Here is a 20294-nt window from a genome sequence, read left to right on the forward strand (position 1 = left end):
CCCATTAAGCCCATTGTTTTCTGAAAGGAAATCTTTCGGCAGCGTTTTGTCAGTTCCAAATTTAGAGGTGCTCATTCGGGATGTGGAAGTGGGAATGAGGAGGCTAATAGAGGCTCCACTCATGCTATTTTTAGGCCGGTCCATGTGTCCTCATCCGCGGGGGGGGGGGGGGGATGCAAAATTCATTAGGAGAGGAAGTCTCGTCGGCGGACAGCTCCCCTTCTGTTGCCATTAGCGTCGGGACCTCTCAGGACCACTCAGTGACCCAGCAGCCCCAGATCGCCTCCTAGCTCCACAGCTGGGTCTTGAGCACATGATGGGGCCATCCCTGGCCTTCCCAGCTGGGGCTCCAAGGAATCCCTGACCAGTGCACGTCTCTTCCCTCACCAACCCTAGGCTCTCTTTTCATTTCCTGAAAGGGAGAGATAAGGAGTGAGGCCTTTGGAAATCCACAGCCTTGGTATTCATCATCCTCCTGACTTGGACAAGCCCTTCCCTTCCGATCCTTTTAACCCCCTTGGCCTCTGATACAAATAGCCCCTCCAGCAATGTTGCTGGAGTTTGCAAGCAAGGAGCCTTGAAGTCAGAGCATCTGGCTTTGAGGACCTGCTCCAATGACTCTGTCATTGTATGACCCTAGAAAAGATCCTTGACTTCTCCAAACCTCAGAATGATCAACACTCTTACCCAACAGAGGGATTGTGAGGACCAGAAAGTATGATATTCATGGAACATTGTACGGGTTGAATAGTTTCCTCCGAAACTCTACGTCTACCTTGAGTCTATGACTGTCACCTTATCTGGAGATAGGGTCTTCACAGGTGTAATTAAGTAAAGATGAGGTCACACTGCTTTCAGGTGCCCCCTAAGCAGATGAATGGTGTCCTTATAAGATGAGGAACATTGGGACATAAACACACAGAGGGAAGAAGACCATGTGATGACCCAGACAGACTGGTGTGATGCAGCTATGAGTCATTGTCACTTAGGATCAAGCCAAAGGATGCCACAAATTGCCAGGAACCATCAGAAGCTGGAAGAGGCAAAGGAGGATTCTTCCCTAGATATTTCAGAGGGAGCCTGGCCCTGGCAACACTGTGATTTCAGGTCTGTAGCCTCCTGCAAGAGAATCAGTTTCTGATGTTTAATTTGATTTATGGTAATTTATAGTAGCTCTAGCAAATGAATACAGGTGCCTTAGCATAATATCTAGCAATTATTAAGCACATGATCAATATAGAGGTGTATTTTATTAGCCAAGTATACGTCTGAAATATAGTAGGTGCTTAATAAATGTTTGTGGAATAAAATGAGTACACATTAAACATCACTTTGAAGTGTATCTTAACAACATATTTCTAAACAAAGAAAGCCTTTATGCATAAAAATATTTATATGGGTGGCAGAATTATATTTGGCCATTAAAACATTTGCAAAGGCATTAATAGTTTTATTGGATACCATTATAACATAAAATACTTTGATCTCATAATTCTTTAGTGTCTTTGAAAATAAGTTATGCAACTTATTCATTATGAAACTAAGTGAGTTAATGTGACAACAGTATGTTAATTTATATTAAAATACATTAAAATTTATTTAATGTTTTATTTATTTTTGATACAGAGATTGACAGAGCATGAGAGGGGGAGGGGCAGAGAGAGAAGGAGATACAGAACCGAAAGCAGGCTCCAGGCTCTGAGCTGTCAGCACAGAGCCTGACGCGGGGCTGGAACCCACCAATGTGAGATCTGACCTGAGTCGAAGCCGGAGGCTTAACTGACTGAGCCACCCAGGCGCCCCTATTAAAATACATTTTAAATGCTAGAGTAGTTGTCTATGGGTCATGGTGATTGTTTTTCTTTTTTGTGTGGTTCTTTTCCATAGCATGTGCCACAGTGGGTGCATATTACATTTAAAACAAACAGAAAGTTTACCTTTAAAAAACGACTCAGGTAGCAAAATCAACATACACGTCAGTTGCAGTATGTACCTCCCCACTGTTTCTTCTATTATAGCGACGAGTTTGGAAACCAGAGTCATGGGAACAACTGTCTGGTAACGGCATGTACAAAATGAATTAGGAGTTACTGGGGGCCACGTTGCTCTCTGCAGCGTGAGGAGTAATCATTCATTGGCCTGAGAAGGTATTGTGTCTGGCGGAGAGCGATGTTCCTGTGAAATGACTGACCGAGGCTGGAAGGAAGAAGACGTGTGAAGTCAGTCAGTCAGTAAGTCCCATTTTAATGCTCGTGGCGTGTTCGTTGTTGTACTAGGGAAAGGGAGGCTGAAAAGAAATTGAACCAGAACACTCCAGAGTTCAAAGAGGAATCGCTGGTCATCCAATGTAACAGCGACGCAGAGAATAAATCTTCTTAATAAAATAAAGCTAGGGGCGCCTGGGTGGCTCAATCGGTTGAGTCCCTGGCTTCGGCTCAGGTCAGATCTCACGTTCATGGGTTCGAGCCCCACGTCAGGCTCTGTGCAGACAGCGAGCTCAGAGCCTGGAGCCTGCTTCTGGTTCTGTGTCTCATTCTCTCTCTGCCCCTCCCCCTCTCATGCTCTCTCTCTCTGTATCAAAAATAAATAAAAACATTAAAAAAATTTAAAAAAAATAAAGCTAGGTGGGCTCTAGGATAGAACACGGCTATGGTGGCCTCCAAGAAACTTGGTGTATTCATGTCCTCATGCAGTCCCCTCTCCTTGAATTTGCTCAGGCCCAGGGACCTGACTCAAGGGCTAGAAGGTGGAGGAAGTGATCTCTTGCTGGTTCTAGGCCTAAACCTCAGTGGGATCTAGTGACTTCTCCTGGTCTAGGTGGAAGAAGCCGGACTGCCCATGACCGCCATGCGGTGCGAAGCCAGCCCAGCCGGGTGTGGAGGCCACTCGGAGGAGGACAAGGCTTCCAGCCTGCACCCTCAGGGGAACTCCCAGGTGACCACCAGCACCGGCCTATGAGCCCTGAGTGAGGCCATCTCCAGTTGGATCCTCCCAACCAGCCACACGACGGGCCTCGTGAACTGTCCTTACTGAGCCCTGCCCAGACTGCAGAACCTCGAGCGAATCAATGATAGGGTGGTTGTTAACGCCACTGAGATGTGGATGGGTCGTGGTGCCCCAAGAAGTAACCAAACGGACATCTGGTCTCAGCCCAAACCTTCTAGAAACAGGGGACTCTGTGCTTCATAAAGTAATCCATTCCATTTTTAATAGCAGCAATTGCTAGAATATTCTTTTCTATATTTAACAAAATCTGCCTTTCTGTCTCTCACAACCTCACAGCCTGTCTCTGGGTAAAATAAGTCTATGGCAGCTCTTCTAGAATCTTCAGACAATCGTGAGCTTCATTTCCTACCCCTCCCACCCTCACCTCCACCCGAGAGGCGCACACACGTCACCTTTTCTTGGAGGTAAACAATTCCAGCTCCTTCAAGTCCTGATTCTTTCCTTCAAAAGCTCAAACTCCTGTTGGTAAACCACCGGGAGGCACAGGGGAGCCATGCACTGGAGGGGAAACCACTGCCCCCTGAAGGGAGGCCAGCGCCGAGCCAAACACATTTCCTCTACCCCTCCGGCCAGTCGTGTCGGGGCACGTATATGTGCACAGACACAGAAATTGTTTTTGCCCTGGCCCTGAAATCTTTCTGATAGCACAGGAAATGCAATGGCTGGATAGCACCGTAAGCCGGATAACCAGACGGGAAAGAGCTATGGGACAGCACGCATGTGGCGGAGGAAGGCTGGAGGGCTTAGTGGGGTCTCCCCCGGGCTACCGGTTTCACGTCCCTTCTTCACCTTTAAAGGAGCACCAGTATTTCCGAGCATGGTGGCCAGAAATACTTTTCTGAGAAAAATCACTGGTTAGAAAAAAGATGTATGAATGAACCTCTGCGTCTCAGCCGCACGTGCAACCACAGAGGAGCGAGGCCGTTGGCCCTTCCAAGCAGAGAACGGTCTTCCAGTCACGCGTGTGGCTCCTCAAAAGCTTCGCGACCAGACTGTTCAGACGCAGACGAGAATTTCCCGACGACGGCGCAGTCTGTTCCTAAGCTACTGCCGGAGCAGCCCGTGGCGCTGGGAATTCAAGCACTGATCCAACTTCAGGATGGATGCTGGCCACCGCGCCACGACAGACAGGTGCGGGGAGACGGCCAGGGGATAGGACGGGGCTGTGTCCTCCAGCCTCCGAGACTGTGCCTGATAACAGGACGCCACCTCAGCCGTTTGTACGTTATTTTGGGATGGCGTTTGGGGCCGAAGTGAATGCATATCATTGCTCCAGACATTTTCTTCTCCCCAAACATTGCGGAATTGTGGTTGCGTGCAGAAGGGTCGACACGCGGAGGAACGCATGCGTCACAAGGCTGGCTCGGTCTCTCTGACTCTCCTCCCCCGCCCCCCGGCCCTGGCTTTCTTATAATGAACTGAGTTACTAGATCTCTCTGTGAATGAATCTCATCATTTATGAAATTGAAATAAATACTTTACGCAATGGGTGGATGCACCAGCAAGTTCCCTGTGAGACATTCTAGGGGGGCCCGGGGGGCTCAGTTGGTTAAGCATCTGACTGTTGGTTTCAGAATGATCTCACGGACCTTGAGTTCGAACCCCACATCAGGCTTTGGGCTGGCTCTCTCCCTCCCTCTCTGACCCTCTCTTGCTCCTCGAACCCTCTAAATAAATAAATAAATAAATAAATAAGCATTTTAACAAAATTAAATATTCTGTAAATAATACAGTGTCATCCGGATCGATGGGCCACAGGGTCACGTGAGCACACTTTAATACATTAGACTCTGCACATTCCAAGGACCTTCACCTATGCTCCACTTTCTCACTATTAAGAATAGCCCTAGGGCTCCTGGGTGGCTCAGTCGGTTAAATATCCGACTCTTGGTTTCAGCTCAGGTCCTGATCTCACGGTTGGTGAGTTTGAGCCCCACGTCGGGCTCTGTGCTGCCAGCCAGAGCTTGCTTGGGCTTCTCTGTCTCCCTCTCCTCTGCCCCTCCCCTGCTGGTGCTCTGTCTCTTTCTCTCAGAATAAATAAACATGAAAATATAAAATAAAATATAAAAGAACCGCCCTAAGAAAGCTGTAATCCTCGCACAGTCAGAATTTTCTGGACTGGCTTGTCCATAGGGAGCATTCACATTCGCCTCCAGCACTGGGTTTTCCATCATGCACCACACGCATCGACACCAGGGGCCTCATTTACGCTCTCTGCTCTGATGAACTCCACACTGTTTAACCTTTCCTGGCTGAGCTCCAGCCCCGCACGTCTGACTGGCCACACGTCATCTCTACCGGGATGGCTGGGCCCACAGGCATCTCAGACTCAGCATGGACTCGAACTCAAGACACCTGGTCTTCTCCTCCAGTCAGTATCGCCAAGAAAACTCAAGGATGCTCGGTTACATTGAACTTCATACAAGCCACAGTGAATATGTTTTTAGTATATGTAAGTCCCATGTGATACGTGCGGCATTCTGACACTAAAAAATTATTTGTTGTGTATTTGATTGCACTAATGCAGCAGATACTGTTGTTAGTATGAGAATGTCCCAAATACCATAGAAAATATACTTTTAAAAAGCGCTTACTGGGGCGCTTGGGTGGCTCAGTCGGTTAGGCGTCCGACTTCGGCTCAGGTCATGATCTCACGGTTCGTGGGTTCAAGCCCCGCATCAGGCTCCGTGTTGACAGCTCGCTTAGAGCCTGGAGCCTGCTTCGGATTCTGTGTCTCCCTCTTTCTCTGACCCTCCCCTGCTCTCACTGTTTCTATCTCTCAAACAATAAATTAAAAATTTTTTAAATAATAAATCAATAGATAAATAAAAATCATGTACTGGGGCGCCTGGGTGGCTCAGTCGGTTAAGCGTCTGACTTCAGCTCAGGTCATGATCTCACGGTTCGTGGGTTCGAGCCCCGCATCAGGCTCTGTGCTGACAGCTCAGAACCTGAAGCCTGCTTTAGATTCTGTGTCTCCCTCTCTTTCTGACCCACCCCCACTCACACTCTGTGTCTTTCTCTCTCAAAAATAAATAAATGCTAAAAAAATTTTTTAAAAAAGAATTGGAAATTTAAACAAAAAATCATATACTGTTTGTATAAAATTCACATCTCACTGGGTGTCCTGTAGTTTTATTCGCTAAATCCAACAAGCCTCCGTCAGCATTGTAAGTCACATGGACGCCACTCTCTGTACTCTAAGTATTGCACTGGCTCCCCCTGGCCCTCAGGACAAACTTTCAGGCTGAGCTAAGGTCCCCATGATCTGTTTCCTTCTGTCACTTCTCGATGCTCCCTCCACACCCTGTCCCAATGCACGCATCCCCCAACCCCACCGGACCCTGTCTCCCAGGCACTGAATCCTTCACAGGCTTTCTGCAGAGTGCACGATGTCACCTCCAGATCTGCACTGGGAAAGTGTTTACCCATCCCAGATCTTCCCTTAACGATCCTAGACAGTGAGAGGTCTCGGGGCCCCAGGGCAGGGACCTCAGCAGGGCTTCCTGTGTGACTTTGTCCCAAGTCTGCTCTCTGTGATCTCTCCTGTGATTCTGAGTGTCTATGTCTTTATCGGGGTTTAGGGAGGCATGAGGCCCTCGTGGGAGTGTGTGGCTGTGCAGCCGGGTCTCTGGCTGATAATGGCCTGTGACCATTCCTTCCTGACGCATGGATTGTGGCCATGCGACATCGCCCAGGACGGGATGACCGTGCGGTGGTGACATGCAGCAAGAGGCAGCTAACGGGCAGGATTCTCGAGTCCTGACTGTGTCTCATACTTGCTGTGTGATGGCGGGCAAGTCCCTTGACATCTTTGTGCCTTGGTGCTCTCTTCTCTAAAGTTGGAAATGTTCATAGCCTCCATCTCTCTGTTGGAAAGATTTCAGGAGCTTATGTCTGTGGAGCCGCGGTGGTGACTCTTGTGATTATATCACCTGTTTTCCTCCCTGATCACACTGTATTTTACTTGGCTATTCGCTTGCTGTGTCTCCCCTCATTGGAAAGATTCTGGTGGACAGAGACTTTCTTATCCACCTTTGTATCCTGGGGTCTGGGGAATAGAGCACATAGAAGGTGCTGGTAAATATTTACCCGAGCCCCCAAGGTGGCTAGGCTGAGAATGAACTCTGGCTTTTCAGAGATGGTGACATTTCAGCTGCATCTTGAGGGATGAAAGGAGCTTTCTCGCAGATGGGGGTGACCAGACATCTAGGCAGAGGAAATTTCAGAGAGCAGGGTCATCGGGAAAGCCCAGCAGGCATTGCTGTGCTTTGGGATCTCTGGAAAGTTGGCGCAGAAAGCACTGAGGTGGTCATCTGGGAGCTCGGGTGTCACCTGCCAGGAGCAACCAGGGCTGTGCTGCCACCAGCATCAGCCTGTCCCTGGGGGATTTGAGGCAAGTGTGTCAGGGAGGTCATCTTGGAGGGTGAAGACGTGGGACTGAGGGAAGCAGGTGTGGAAATGCAGAGGCGGCTGCAGAAGAGGTGTCAGGAATGGGTCACCTGGCAAAGGGCAGGGACAGCCTGACGGTGCTACGTGCACAGGGGCTGCTGGGGCGGTGCCACAGACCCAGGGGCTGGAGGGCCAGCGATGGGGTGTGATGGATCTCCAGAGGGATCCCGGGAAGGGCGCACAGCCTCTGGCCCGTGACCTCCGTGGGTCTCAGAGCCCCGTGCATTTACCCGTCAATGCAGAGCCGACCGTCAGGTGTATATAGCCTTCCTCCCAGATTCTTCTTAGCTCCTGGCTTATGGGTTCTGGTTCAAGGGACCACGAGAATTGTCACAAGAGCAAAATGGGTGACGTTTGAAGAGCAAGAAGGAGGTGAGATAAATCTCAAGGGAGACGTCACATTTCCTCCTTCTCTTATATCCAAACTGTGCAAGATAGCCATCCCTTGGAAACTGCCAGGGGCCTCGAAGAAAGAAGGGATCCCCATCCTGTTGGGTGTGGAGACTGTTGTGTCAATATTTTGGATGCTCCCGCAACTCAGTGTCTCCTTTATCCCAGTATCAGCCTCTGCGCTGACTGGCATCAGCCCAGTTGACAGATGGGAAGGCAAAGGCTTGGAAGGGCCATGAGGCTTGCCTAAGGCCCCGGTGTTCGTAAGCAGCAGAGCCAGGATTCACGATCAGGGCAATGGCTGTACTATCCCACAAGGCAGACACCTACCTTGGCGACCCTCTGCTCAGGGATTCAGAAGCTAGAAGTTTCGCTCAAGGCCCTCCTTGGACAGTCTTTCCCTCAATTAATAAAAGCCCCAAGAAGCCTTCAAGGACTGTAGGTTCTTTTGCCATTTAAAGTCACCTTCATGGAGAAACTTTCACAGACATGGCCGAGGACATAGCCAAGGTCATAAGAAGGTCACCTTGTGCGGTGTTCATGCATTCCTCACTGGTGACCAAGATCTGGTCCATAGCTGATCTCGTTCCGGGGTAGAGGTGGGTGCGTACCCCTGTGGTGGGCAGCCTTGGCCCCCTAAGCTTTTATTCTGGACTCTGCCTGCACTGTCCTGTCTTCTTTAGTTCTCTCCCCTTCCCTCCTGAGACTCCAGGGCTTCCGGGGTGACTTCCACTTGCGGAGCACTGTGAGCAGAAGGTAGGGGTTGTAAATGAAAGAAGAAGAGAAACGGGCCTCACACAGCAGCCTTTAGCCCTCGGCACCTGCATTATTTATGTGAAACCCATGAACGTTTCTTCCTCCCTCCTAACGAAACCCAGTTTTAGTAAGAACCTTGGGATTCACAAATACAGCTGCCGAACAGAATTCATAATAGAGCCAAACGAGAGTGCAAGGTCAGGCGTTCCTTCCGGGTGTGTGGCTGTCCTCTGAGAGACAGAGAGCTCGAGACATCAAGGAAAAAGAGGAAGAAGCTAGAGAGAATCAGAAGCAAACGTAGTTACCGAAGACTAATGCAGATGCCAGACCAGAAGGCATAGTGGGCTTCGTGGGGGAAATCATTGCTCAGATCTGAATTAGATAAGTTATATGCTGGGCACATGACTGTTTTCTATCCGAATCCCCCCCCCCCCCCCCCCCCCCCCCCCCCCCCCCCGACAGAGGCAGGGAAGGCTGGACTTCCTGTCTCCTTCCCTGGTCTTTGGTTTTCTTTCAGCCAACCTGTTTTGAGTTATTCTATGTTGATCTCGAAATAACTGTCCACTTTTCAGTCCTGCCAGGAGTCTAGCTGTAGTGGCCCTCACCTGCACAGGTGTGGCCCGTCCTCTGGAACTCAGCTGTTCACCTCAAGCTTCCTCCTGGGCCCCCACAGGGCCGCTTAGCCAGACATGCATCACCCCACCCCCACCCCCACCGCTCTGGACCACCTGTCTTCCTGACTTTGAGTTTGGTTTGCTAGAGCTGCTTCCACTCTCTCCTGACACTAGACAGAAGTGTCTGCATGCACACCCACCCTCAACATACACAACACATGCACACAAGTAACACATATGGGACACACATAAACACATTACCCATAAACATGCAAAACATACACAATGCACATGCACAACACATACATAGAGTGACCATAATACACACTGTCACAACACATACACTGCACACACGCACACACACACACACACACCATCTTCTTTGTGCACTCTCAGATGGTAAGCTGATCTGACATCTCATTTCTCCCTTTGCCCAGTTATGACCCTGGAGCCTCGGTGACTCACCCAGACTTGTAGAGCAGCGGAAATTCCTCACACCGCGGGGTTGGCTCGTCACACAGCCGTAAACTTGGTCCTGTCTACCACTGCTGGTGTGGAAGGCTTGTGTTCAGGCTCAGTGTGCCGAATGGTCGAGTCGTTCGTCCATAGTGATTAGATCGTGTGGACAGAGACCTCCCTCCTCCCTGACTACGACTCACCCAGAGCTTGTCACCGTGTCTGGATTTGTGCCACCAACAAGCCACCACACCGACAGAGCAGCTCCACATGCACATGAGATAAAGTATGTAAAGGAAACTTCAACATTTATGTCTTGGACTTACCGCAACATGCTCTAGATGGTTCCTTAGGATCCATTCTTTCCATAATGTGGCCGGCTATCCACACCTGTTTGTTTGGGTGGGTGCTGGTGGCGTGTCCGTGGGGACAGACAGAGGAGGACACCAACGTGAGTGCAGTTTACTGAACACAGAAGGCAGTGCACTTTCCTGGCTTCAAAGAGTTTTAAGTTTCTAGAAACTTCAGTCTCTCAAGGCAACAACTGAATACATATGTAGAAACAAGCAACGTCAAAAGGTCTTTTTCATGATACGTGCCTACTTGTTTGCAAGAGACATTCCTGGGGTTCCAGAGAGCACCGGGTGATCCTCAGACATGTCACCAGGGCTGGGGAAAGATGTGGGTCCCCACACCATCAGAATAGGAGAGGGCACAGAACACAGGATTGGGGGCCAGAGGAAACGGGGTTTGAATTCCTTCAGCCTCTCAGGGCTGTGCAATCTTGAACAAGTGACTTCACCTCTGAACAGATTCGGTTTTCTTGCCTGGAGATAGAATGGAGATAATGGAGATGATAACAGGCCACGTCACTGAGTCATCCTGCTAACTGACTGCATGGGACCTGGTGTCGGCAGTGTGCAGGAATTGGGCCTTTCTGTCACCTGCAGAGGCGGTTGGCCACCATTTCTACTTCAGTCAGTAAGTTTTTGGAATTATTTTAATTACAAACTCTCCCTGGCCGGATCATCTTAAGGAACAGATGTCTTTCTGTGGGTGGTTGGGTGAGCTGGCAGGTCCCAGAGATGCCACAGCAGGTCTCCTGTCAGGCCGGTGTCTGCCAGGCTCCCCTACGCGGTGGCCTCAAAGCCCGTCTGCATGGTCTCTCTGGGATGATTCTTGGGTCTTCTGACCTGGTGACTTGGACTCCAAGAACAAGTAGCTCCAAGACAGGAGCTGAAGCTGCCCTTAACCAGGAAAGCGGGACCAAGTCCCTTCCTTTGTGTTCTATCAGTCAAAGCACTCACAAAACACACACAGGCCCCCAGGGCTAGAGAATTGGAGGCCATCTTTCATCCATCACCCTTCCACACCTCCCTCAGGCATCTTGGCTAAATATCGCCTCTTCCCTGAGCTCTCCTCCCCACTTCAACCCCCTTTTCCATGCTCCATACTCCATAATAAACCCTTCCGGGGTCCATGAGGTGGTAACCCGCTAATATAGTGGACCTCACGCATTTATGTGTTTATTGTCCATCTTTCCGCACTGAAATATAGGCTGCTTATGGTCATCTATTTTTGCCCATGTTGTTCCATACCGTAGCCCACGTCATGCCTGGCTCACAGACGACATTCAGTGAACAGCTGTGGGAAAGATCACGGCCCTGTGGTAACCAGCTGCTTTCAGTCCGTCATCCGATGCCCTCTGTCTCTATGTAGACATCTGCTAGAAAGATCTCAGACCCTGGGGAAGTTTTCCAATGCAGCCACAAGCTCTTTGGCGTCCCTTTCATCAAGAGGTAGGGTTACAGCCCTTGGCTCTGGGCATGCTGTGACAACAGAGTGTGGTAGGAGTGACACTGTGTAGCTTTTGAGGCTGGATGGGAAAGCTGAGGCAGCCTTCACTTGTTCTCCAGGGACTTTTGCTCTCAGAAAGTTCTGCCATCAAACCGCCACTGTGCTGAGAAGCCAAAGCCACCTGGAGGCATTTTGGTCAAGAGACCCAGCCGAACCCAGGCCCTGGTGGTCACAGCCCAGGGCCATGAGTGATGGAGCCTCTCAAGACCACAGCCATTCTGCCCTTAACACCTTCCCGGTGTGTGTTGGGGGGTTAGATCCCATGGAGCAGAGATGAGCCCTCCCTAACCAAACAAGGAAGTCACAGGGCTTTTGAGTGTGTCAAGAAGGTGGCTGCTGTAGTGACACTAAGTTTGGGGGTGATCTTTGACATGGCAACAGGCAACCGGAACTCTTATCTTTATTTTTTTTTTATGTTTTTATTTATTTTTGAGAGAAAGAGAAAGAATGTGAACAGGGGAGGATCAGAGAGAGAGGGAGACACAGAATCCGAAGCAGGCTCCAGGCTCTGAGCTGTCAGCACAGAGCCCGATGCGGGGCTAGAACCCATGAACTGTGAGATCATGACCTGAGCCAAAGTCAGACGCTTAACCAACTGAGCCACCCAGGTGCCCCTCTTATCTTGATTTTCTTAAATCAAATACATTTGGTCAGATCCCCACCCACTGAGGTTTTCAGGATGTCCCGTGTCAGTCGGCATTTGGGAGGTCTTTTCCTCACCGTCTCCTTGGGTGCGGACCAAGAATATGAAGGAATTTTCTGTCCTGATTATGTTTCAAATCATCTGTCCCCAGCAGGAAGCCCATCTTTTCAGGCTAGATGGAGGGGGTGGGGGGTGGGGAGTATTATGCACAGCTGTTTACTGAACTAGGCTCTGACCCGGGCTCAGGGACCAAACAGCACAAGCCCCAGAGTTACATGTCAGTGCACAGGCCAACGGCAAACAAGGCAGCCCCTGATGGAGGTCTCAACCTTTGCACGCAGTGGGATGGTTTTGTTGATGCAATCACTTCACTGCAGGCTGATTGTGCAGCCACGGGCATCCCTCCATGTGCACATCACCTCCCAAAGCAGGCCTGGAAGGAAAATGCGTGAGATCATCAAATTCTCATAAACGGGGGCACATGAGCACCTGGACTTATGTTTTCTGTTCAGTGAAGCCTTGCACTCACGCTCACTCTGGGACTGGTCGTTTACTTCCCTGATGCGTGCATTCGAAGTTTGTCCGACCCGCCGCCTCTCTGTGGATTGGTTAATGATCTGGACACAATCAGGACTGGAAATGCAGACAGCCCTGGTATAATTTAGAGACCCATCACTAATGGGCTCTTAAAAAAAATTTCAGGCTTTCGTTGCCCATATAATTATTTTTTAATGTACTGGCAATGAGAGATGCAGACAATAAAATTTGAGTCAATCTTAAACGAGTAGATGTGGACGAAATGAAAATTCTTAAATTTGGTCTTTCTCTCCCCTTTCATCTCCAGCCCAAATATCCAAAGTTTCCTCCATTGTATATTCTAGAAGCCAGGCTTCTCCAGTGTTCATCCTGCCCATTCTCCTGAGCCCTTCCCTCTCACATTTACCATCCAAGCACCACTTAGAAGATTTTCCATTTTAACAAGGAAAATCGCCATTAGAATATGAGGTGTGGAGAGGCCATTAGCAAAACTTGCCTCAGCCCCTCATTTTGCAGCTGGGGAGCCAGGGGACAAGAGTGGGGTGACTTGTCCAAGGTCAGCAGAATCTTGGAACCTGGACAGAATGCCCTAGGGAGGGGGTTGAGGAAGGTGGGGAGAAACTCACACACCTCTCACAGCCCGGAAGATTTATGTTTTAGCAAAAGGGCCTCAAATCATACTCTGGAGACAGTTCTAATCAAAAGGCAGACTCCAAATATAATTCATGTGACGTGTGTTTTGGAAATCCTTTTTGCTTGATATGCCTTCAATTATTAAGAATCTTTTGTTGAGACGTATGTTCTTCCTAAATCAAGAATGGCCATTTCTCAAAAGCAGAAATGTGGGTGACCATTCTCTTTAACTTCCCTCTTTGAACTCTTTTCACTCTGCTTGAATTCTTTCAATAAGTATATGTGATTTTTACAAAAACAAAATAGTCTTTTTTTTTTAAAAAAGGAGTATTTTAAGGATATATTTTATCTTAATTACACAGGTAATTATAGTTTTGCAGGTCTGACCTTACAGAATTGGGTTAAAAGCTAAATATGCAAATGATAAAAGAGAGTTTTTTTTAAAAATTCTTAATAAGCTCATGATTAATGTGAATGCCCTTTACAACAATTATAAATGTCCACAGGTACATTTTCACCTGAACATATGCTGGAGTGCTCAGTCCTCAAATCACTCCAGAATGGAAAGAGTTCTTTCAGAAAACAAAAGCACAGATCTGCCATAGATTGATATATCATTGAACTGTAATTTTCAAGGACTTCTAGATTTATCCAGAAAGATACATAGAAATTGTTTGGAATTTGGGGAGTGAAGAAGAACGGGTCCAGATAACTCACAAGAGTATAGCAATAAAAATTAAAAGGAGTTACTGCTGAAAAGTGGAGATTTGATAGAATTTTCCTGAGTAATTTATGCTAAGTACTGAATTCAATGCCTGATGCACTCCATTGATATTGGCAATCATTGTTACTATTGTACATTCCTGGGGACTACAACTCCCAAAATGCACTACTCCTTTTGCTTCCAGCCTACCTCTCCCCAAATGCACCACTCTTCTTTCTGTTCAGCCTCCTTTCCTATTCTCATCACCCTTCTGGGAAGAGTAGACAGGAAAGTGGGTGTGAGAGGAAAATGCAGCCCAAGGAGGAGAAGCAGCTGACCACGCAATTCCCTTGATGGTGCAGGCCCCAGCTCCCTAAATTCACAGATAAACTGACTTTCCTCCAAGATTATGGCCTTAACATGCCTGCCAGTTATCAGCACTTCCTGAGTTTAAGTATTTTGTTCCTTTTATGGCCACGTTGGTGAGAACTTAGAAGAGGTCCTGCATGACTTTAGATTGGAATTTTGATAAAATTTCTGGGTGATTCTTTGAGTTATTTTGGATGTTAGAACAAGAAAGACATCAAGCATTGCATCAAAAGATATTACACAGTTTATTAAAATATATATTCGGACACTCTTTCTCATACCTTAGCATTATACAAAGCATAGAGTATTTAGAAAAAGAATGAAATAGTTGTGACTCCATAGAGACCACGTCCAAAATTGTTAGGGGAACATATTTTATCATAGGAAATGTTTTGAAAGCTGATAAGAATAATATATATTATACCTTTGATGAGATGGAAATCACTGCCTCTATAAATTAAGTTGGGCCCTATGAAACCGTCATTTTTGTAGGTTAAAAAAATAGTTGCATATTAGCAATTTCATATGGTTCATCCTAGAAGTTGGGTTTCTCACCAAGCATTTCTTGAATACCTACTATGTGGAGGACTCTACACTTCCACCTACTGTGTGGGGCTCATATGATTGACTAAGACCTAGCCCTTGCTCTCCAAGGAGGGGTGGGCATGGTCTTTAAGGAAGGTAAAGAGCAAGGTGGCCTCTCTCAGAGGAAGCTCATCAGAGATCTCCTCCAGGCTGCTCAAGAGAGGCGAGCCTGACAGATCAACAGGTGACATGTGGAGACAGGGGAAGCTTTTGTGCTGGTTGTTGAAGTAGAGATGCACTACTGAAGTTCAAGGACCCTACAAAAGGTGTGGAGGTGACAGCTAGCATAGACCACTGGGAACCAGCCATGATTGCTAGAGGGATTGCTTTGCTAGCACTTGTTTACTCTCATATGTCAAAGCCACTGGATAGGGGCTGCTGGCCAAGCAGCTGTTAACGAAGTGCCAGGAGGATTCGCCATTGATTGACAGCAGGTTGGCTTTGAAATCCGCACCATGAGCGGATGACATCAAGGAGTACTGGGAAAAGCAACCATCATTGGCCATCAGCCATCATCAACCAAAGGAAACCAGCACCAGGAGAAGGGAGAGAATCCAGCTGGGGAGACAGGGCCCCCCGCCCTCCTAGTGAAACCCATCCATGGCATGCAGAGGAACCAAGAAAATATTGTTGTTCCATTAAAATTCTCACTCTGGGGGGAGGGGGGATGATGGACCATTTGCCAAGGAAATCTATTGAGGTCGAAGACCTAAGATTTCAGGGGAAAAGCTCAGATCAGCTACCAATTTTTATCAAAATTCCAGTCTAAAGTCATGCAGGACCTCTTCTAAGTTCTCACCAACATGGCCATGAACTTCAGCCAATCATAGGATTTCCAGTGAAGACTTTTTAATGCTCAGAGCACATAAAGCAAAGGGTCATTCATTTATGGGAAGCTTGCATCTGATATCAATCCACTTAAAGAAAAGACGGGCATTTGGAATTGCTTCCATTTTCTCAGTAAGTGTATTCATTTTAATTTACCCTTAACTGTGTTAAATGTGCGGCCAAGGGAAGTCCTCAGGAGAGTCAACAAACATCAGAAACTTTAAAAATGTTGAAATATCAAAGTGAGGATGAGTAACCAATTGTGGTACAATTAGGCATAAAACAGAATAACTAAACACAATTATAGAAAATATATGGTAATTTAAGCTAACTAAAAGGGAAGAGAAGATTCTCTTTATTCAACCATAAAATTATCAAGACAGGAAGTTTCATGGGCACCATCTGTTGAGATATTTAATATTAAACTAGATAAATAAATTTAAAATACTCCCACACTTAGAGGAAGATCCCAGGCAGAGTCACAGAAGATCCTGAGATAACACCATTATTACTTTTTTTCACTAGGGAACATGAGATCTTGTAGGAATTGTAATCAGTTCAGGAATAGCCACTATTAGGCCCTCTTCATAATTTGAGGGCAAGGTAAGAGAATTGTTGTCTCAGTGATACTGATATTTCTCAAATATAACCAAAGAAACTAGTGTGCTTCCAAAATCTCTCAAAAAAAAATTCTAAGAAACCTCATTGAAATTGAGCATGGAATTGATCATGAAAAGGTAGCTATAATATAGATATATACATATACATATACATCCAGATACCTACACACACAAACTATAGCTGTATCTATCTATCATCTATCATCTGTCACCTATATATCTATCATCTACCCATCTATCTATCTCTTGTCTATTATCTCTCATCTATCTATCATCTATTTATCTATCATCTATCAATCATCTATCTATAATCTATTATCTCTTATCTATCTATCTATCTCTATCTATCGATCTATCTATCTATCTATCTATCTATCTATCTATCTATCTATCTATCCAGATATGAAATACAGAGACAAAGGAATAAGTGAACTGACTACAAAATGTTTGCCACATAGTAACATGCTTCCAGTAAGGTGCACAAAGTGAATAGATACAGAAAACCCTCTTTCTCATGGCCACAAATAATCTAACCTTCAAACTGAATTAATAGAAGAGCAAAGAAGTCCCATCAGACTCATCATAACAGTCAACATTGCATGTCCTGGGATGTGACGTAGGAGGTAGGCATTGTTTATTGTACAAACAATGGCATGTCCAGTTCCTCTTGTGCAGTGTATGCCCGCTGGCTTCTACCTGGTGCCTTCATCTCGTAGGGGCTCTGCTCTCTGGAGGGAGCACAGACATGGGGGCTCCAGCTGTTAGAAAGGTGCACCCCTCTGCAGACATCAATGTGCCTCTCCAATATTTCCAGTTCTTTTTCTTCTGAACACTCCGGGAATTGTTCTCTTCTCCTTGGAGATCAGATGTGATTGCATAACTTGCCTTGGCGGAGTTGTGAGTGGAGGCGGCACATGGGGCGGAGGTATTTAAGTAGCAGCTGGGAGACCTACCAGCTTGTCTTTGCCTGCCTCACCAGTCCTAGCCATACGGTCACTGTTGAGGTGCAGCCCAAGCCACCACAAGGAAGACCCCTGTCCTGGAGACTTCTGGGACCTGCAGTGACCTTTGCACCATCAAGAGCAGCAGCCTTGTTGCCTGACGGCCCTGCATGTGGGAGCCATCATGGCGGCAGTGTCATGCTTATTCTTATGGATACGAACTCCAACACTAAATGAACCAAATTACAAACAGATTTGCCAATCAATCTCTTCTGAGTGTACTCAGTTCAAATCAGGTTTCTGAGGCCTCATTGATCTCGGGGTAGTTGAAAACATGAAATGTCTAAATCCCTGAAGTTAAAGAACTTGGGTAGACTCACTGACTACAAATCCAGGAAGAGTCAGCCCTGTCTTGTCACCATCCTTCAAAAAGGAGGATCAGGAAGGGGGCTGCAGACCTCAGCACAGGGAAGGCTCCTGACCACGATTGGAGGGGAGTCCACGTTCCCTGTGTCAGCACATAACACAAACTGATATCACCCCAACCCCAGGCAGAGGTCCTCCAGGCAGAGTGTAACTCCCTGCTTAGGAAACAGGTCAATGTCTAGGGTGCCCTTGGCACCCCTTCAATAGTCCAGAAAGTACAGGAGACCCAGCTTTCCGAATACAGCCCTGTATACTAATTGTCATGCACTTGAAAGTATGAAACGCTGAGCCAGACCATAGGGGGAAAAATGGGAACACTTGTGTGCAAATGTCTGGCTAGTAAATCATTTGCCTTCAAAAGGCTGTCAACTATCTATCTGGGGGAGGGGACAGGGGTCATGAGCATCTGCCAGTAGCTGTGTTTGTTTTTGTGAGTGCGAGGGTGGGTGACACCCAACGTGCTCAACCCAAGGCCTGACAAGGCTACAACATGGATGCCCTTGAAAATGTTATGCTAAGTGAGGAAGCCAGGCTTAAAAGGCCACCCGGGGTATGGCTCCATTCACATGAAACACCCAGCATAAAAAAATGCATAGAGGAGAAAGCAGGTGCATGGCTTACAGGGACAACCAGAGCTTGCTGGACTGGAGTCTCGGCCTGACCCACACACCTGGACCTTCCGTCCCTCCAAGGTGGCATTTTCTGTTGTGGTCCCAGGGGTCACCTCTCCCTCCCAGGCCTCTGGCCACTGCGCCCACAAATGTGGCAGCTGGAGAGTCACGTGACATGAAGGTGAGCATCTGAGTCCAGGCAGAAGCAAACAACCATGGAGCGAGTGTGCAGTTTTCCATCTCCCCACTCTGGGGATTCGGGCTCCGAATGAGAGGAGGGAACATTTGGCCTCATTCTTGGCCTGAATTTTCTTCTTTCATGGAGCCGATCCTGCCAGCCCCATGAATCTGTTCTTCTGCCATGCGTTGGCCCACAGACAATGCTCATCTATCCTCACCCATGACACACAGCTCCTTCCTTTATTAGAATTAATATACTAATTGCAACAGGACTCTGGCTGGAAGCTCTTCCAATAGCCCAGAGGCTCTGCTTGCATTCTTAACGAGCAGGAACTTTGACCACAAACTTTCTTGGTGCTTCAGGGAAGCTGAGCCAGTCTAACTGAGCCAGCAGAAAGGGATCCTGTTCTAAATAAGCCACGGGAAAGCCCCCCATGCAGACGTGATTCTGGCCCCTCCCCAGCTTTGAGGGAGGCTGTTTGCCCAATGCAAGTGAAGTCTGTGGCCAGTATATTCGGCTAGAGCAAGGCTGGCTGAGATTCGTTGCCTGCAAGCTCTGAAAATCAGCTTCAGGCTGTGAGTGGATGCCACCTGTCCTGGGCCAGCCAGGTCTTGCTCAATTCTTATCCACGTCTGCAGAATAGCATGGCCACCCGCTGAGGGCAGGCAGAGGAGCAGAGGAAGGCCTGCCTCACTTGTGCCCAGCCTGCTGGGGCTTGGGATGGGCAGGGAGCAGGTTGCCCCTTATTGTCTTGTAGCTATGTGTCTTCATCCCCCAGCAAGTTACCCTGGACCCCTAGCGACAGCAGGGAGGGGACAATTGCAGGCTGTGAAGACTACATGAGCCCTACCTATGTCGAGAGTCTGGGGACAGGGTCACATGGATACTACTGCTTATCTGAAGGCAAGAAAATACTCCGATGCTGAAAGAAAGTCATGAGCAAACAAATGTCCTTGAGTTAGGGTAGCTTTGCATCTCCGCCCATGTCCCATACAGGAAGCCCAGAAGTGTTCTAAGCAGGCTTTGGTAAGACTAGATCTGGCAGGAATCACAGGAAGAAACACATTCTCCTCTCTTTCTTCCCATCAGCTCACCCTTGTGGGGGGTCCGGTGGGCAATAGGCTCCCGTGGGGTAGAATCTTTGTGCCTGGGACCCTGAAGAGACCACTCTAAATCTACACAGAGAGAAAGAGGGGATTTGGGGAATCCACTGCTATCAAATAATTCAAGGAAGTTGGGCTTAAGTGGAGGATTGGAAATTCATCTGAAATGGCTTGGCTTAATGATTAATCTGGAATCAGAGTTGTGCCTCAGTTCACAGAGAGAGAATAACCAGTCTTGATCTAAACAAATATTCATCATACATAATTTTCCAAGCTTGGTGATGGAGGGCAGGCTCTACCCTCATGCCGGCCTTCTATAATTAATCGTTCTCTCCCTGTCAGGGCAGAACGAGAACAGAAAGCATTTCTGAAGAGTAACACTCTATTCTACCTTGACTTGTTTGAAAAGCAGTACTGGGAGTTGTGACTTCCTGTCCCTTTGATCTCATTATCAGAGTCTATAATCTACAGGCGCTGATTAACATTTACTGTTAGTGATCGGATGCCCTGGAAATGCTTCACCGAGCATCTCCGTGAGCCCATGTTAATCATTTACTAGTCTTAATAGGCTCTTCTTTAACAG

At 47.6% G+C, this 20294-nt stretch overlaps 1 long non-coding RNA gene across 1 annotated transcript; it reads left to right on the plus strand.

Moving 5' to 3' along the window:
* The first annotated feature begins 183 nt into the window (after positions 1 to 183).
* On the plus strand, positions 184 to 4569 carry LOC115287301. The gene is made up of 3 exons (XR_003906393.1): positions 184 to 1107; positions 2019 to 2231; positions 2818 to 4569. It is a non-coding gene; the product is annotated as an uncharacterized LOC115287301 (long non-coding RNA).
* Positions 4570 to 20294: the final 15725 nt, after the last annotated feature.

Source organism: Suricata suricatta, chromosome 3, assembly GCF_006229205.1.
Source record: "Suricata suricatta isolate VVHF042 chromosome 3, meerkat_22Aug2017_6uvM2_HiC, whole genome shotgun sequence".
Lineage (NCBI taxonomy): Eukaryota > Metazoa > Chordata > Mammalia > Carnivora > Herpestidae > Suricata > Suricata suricatta.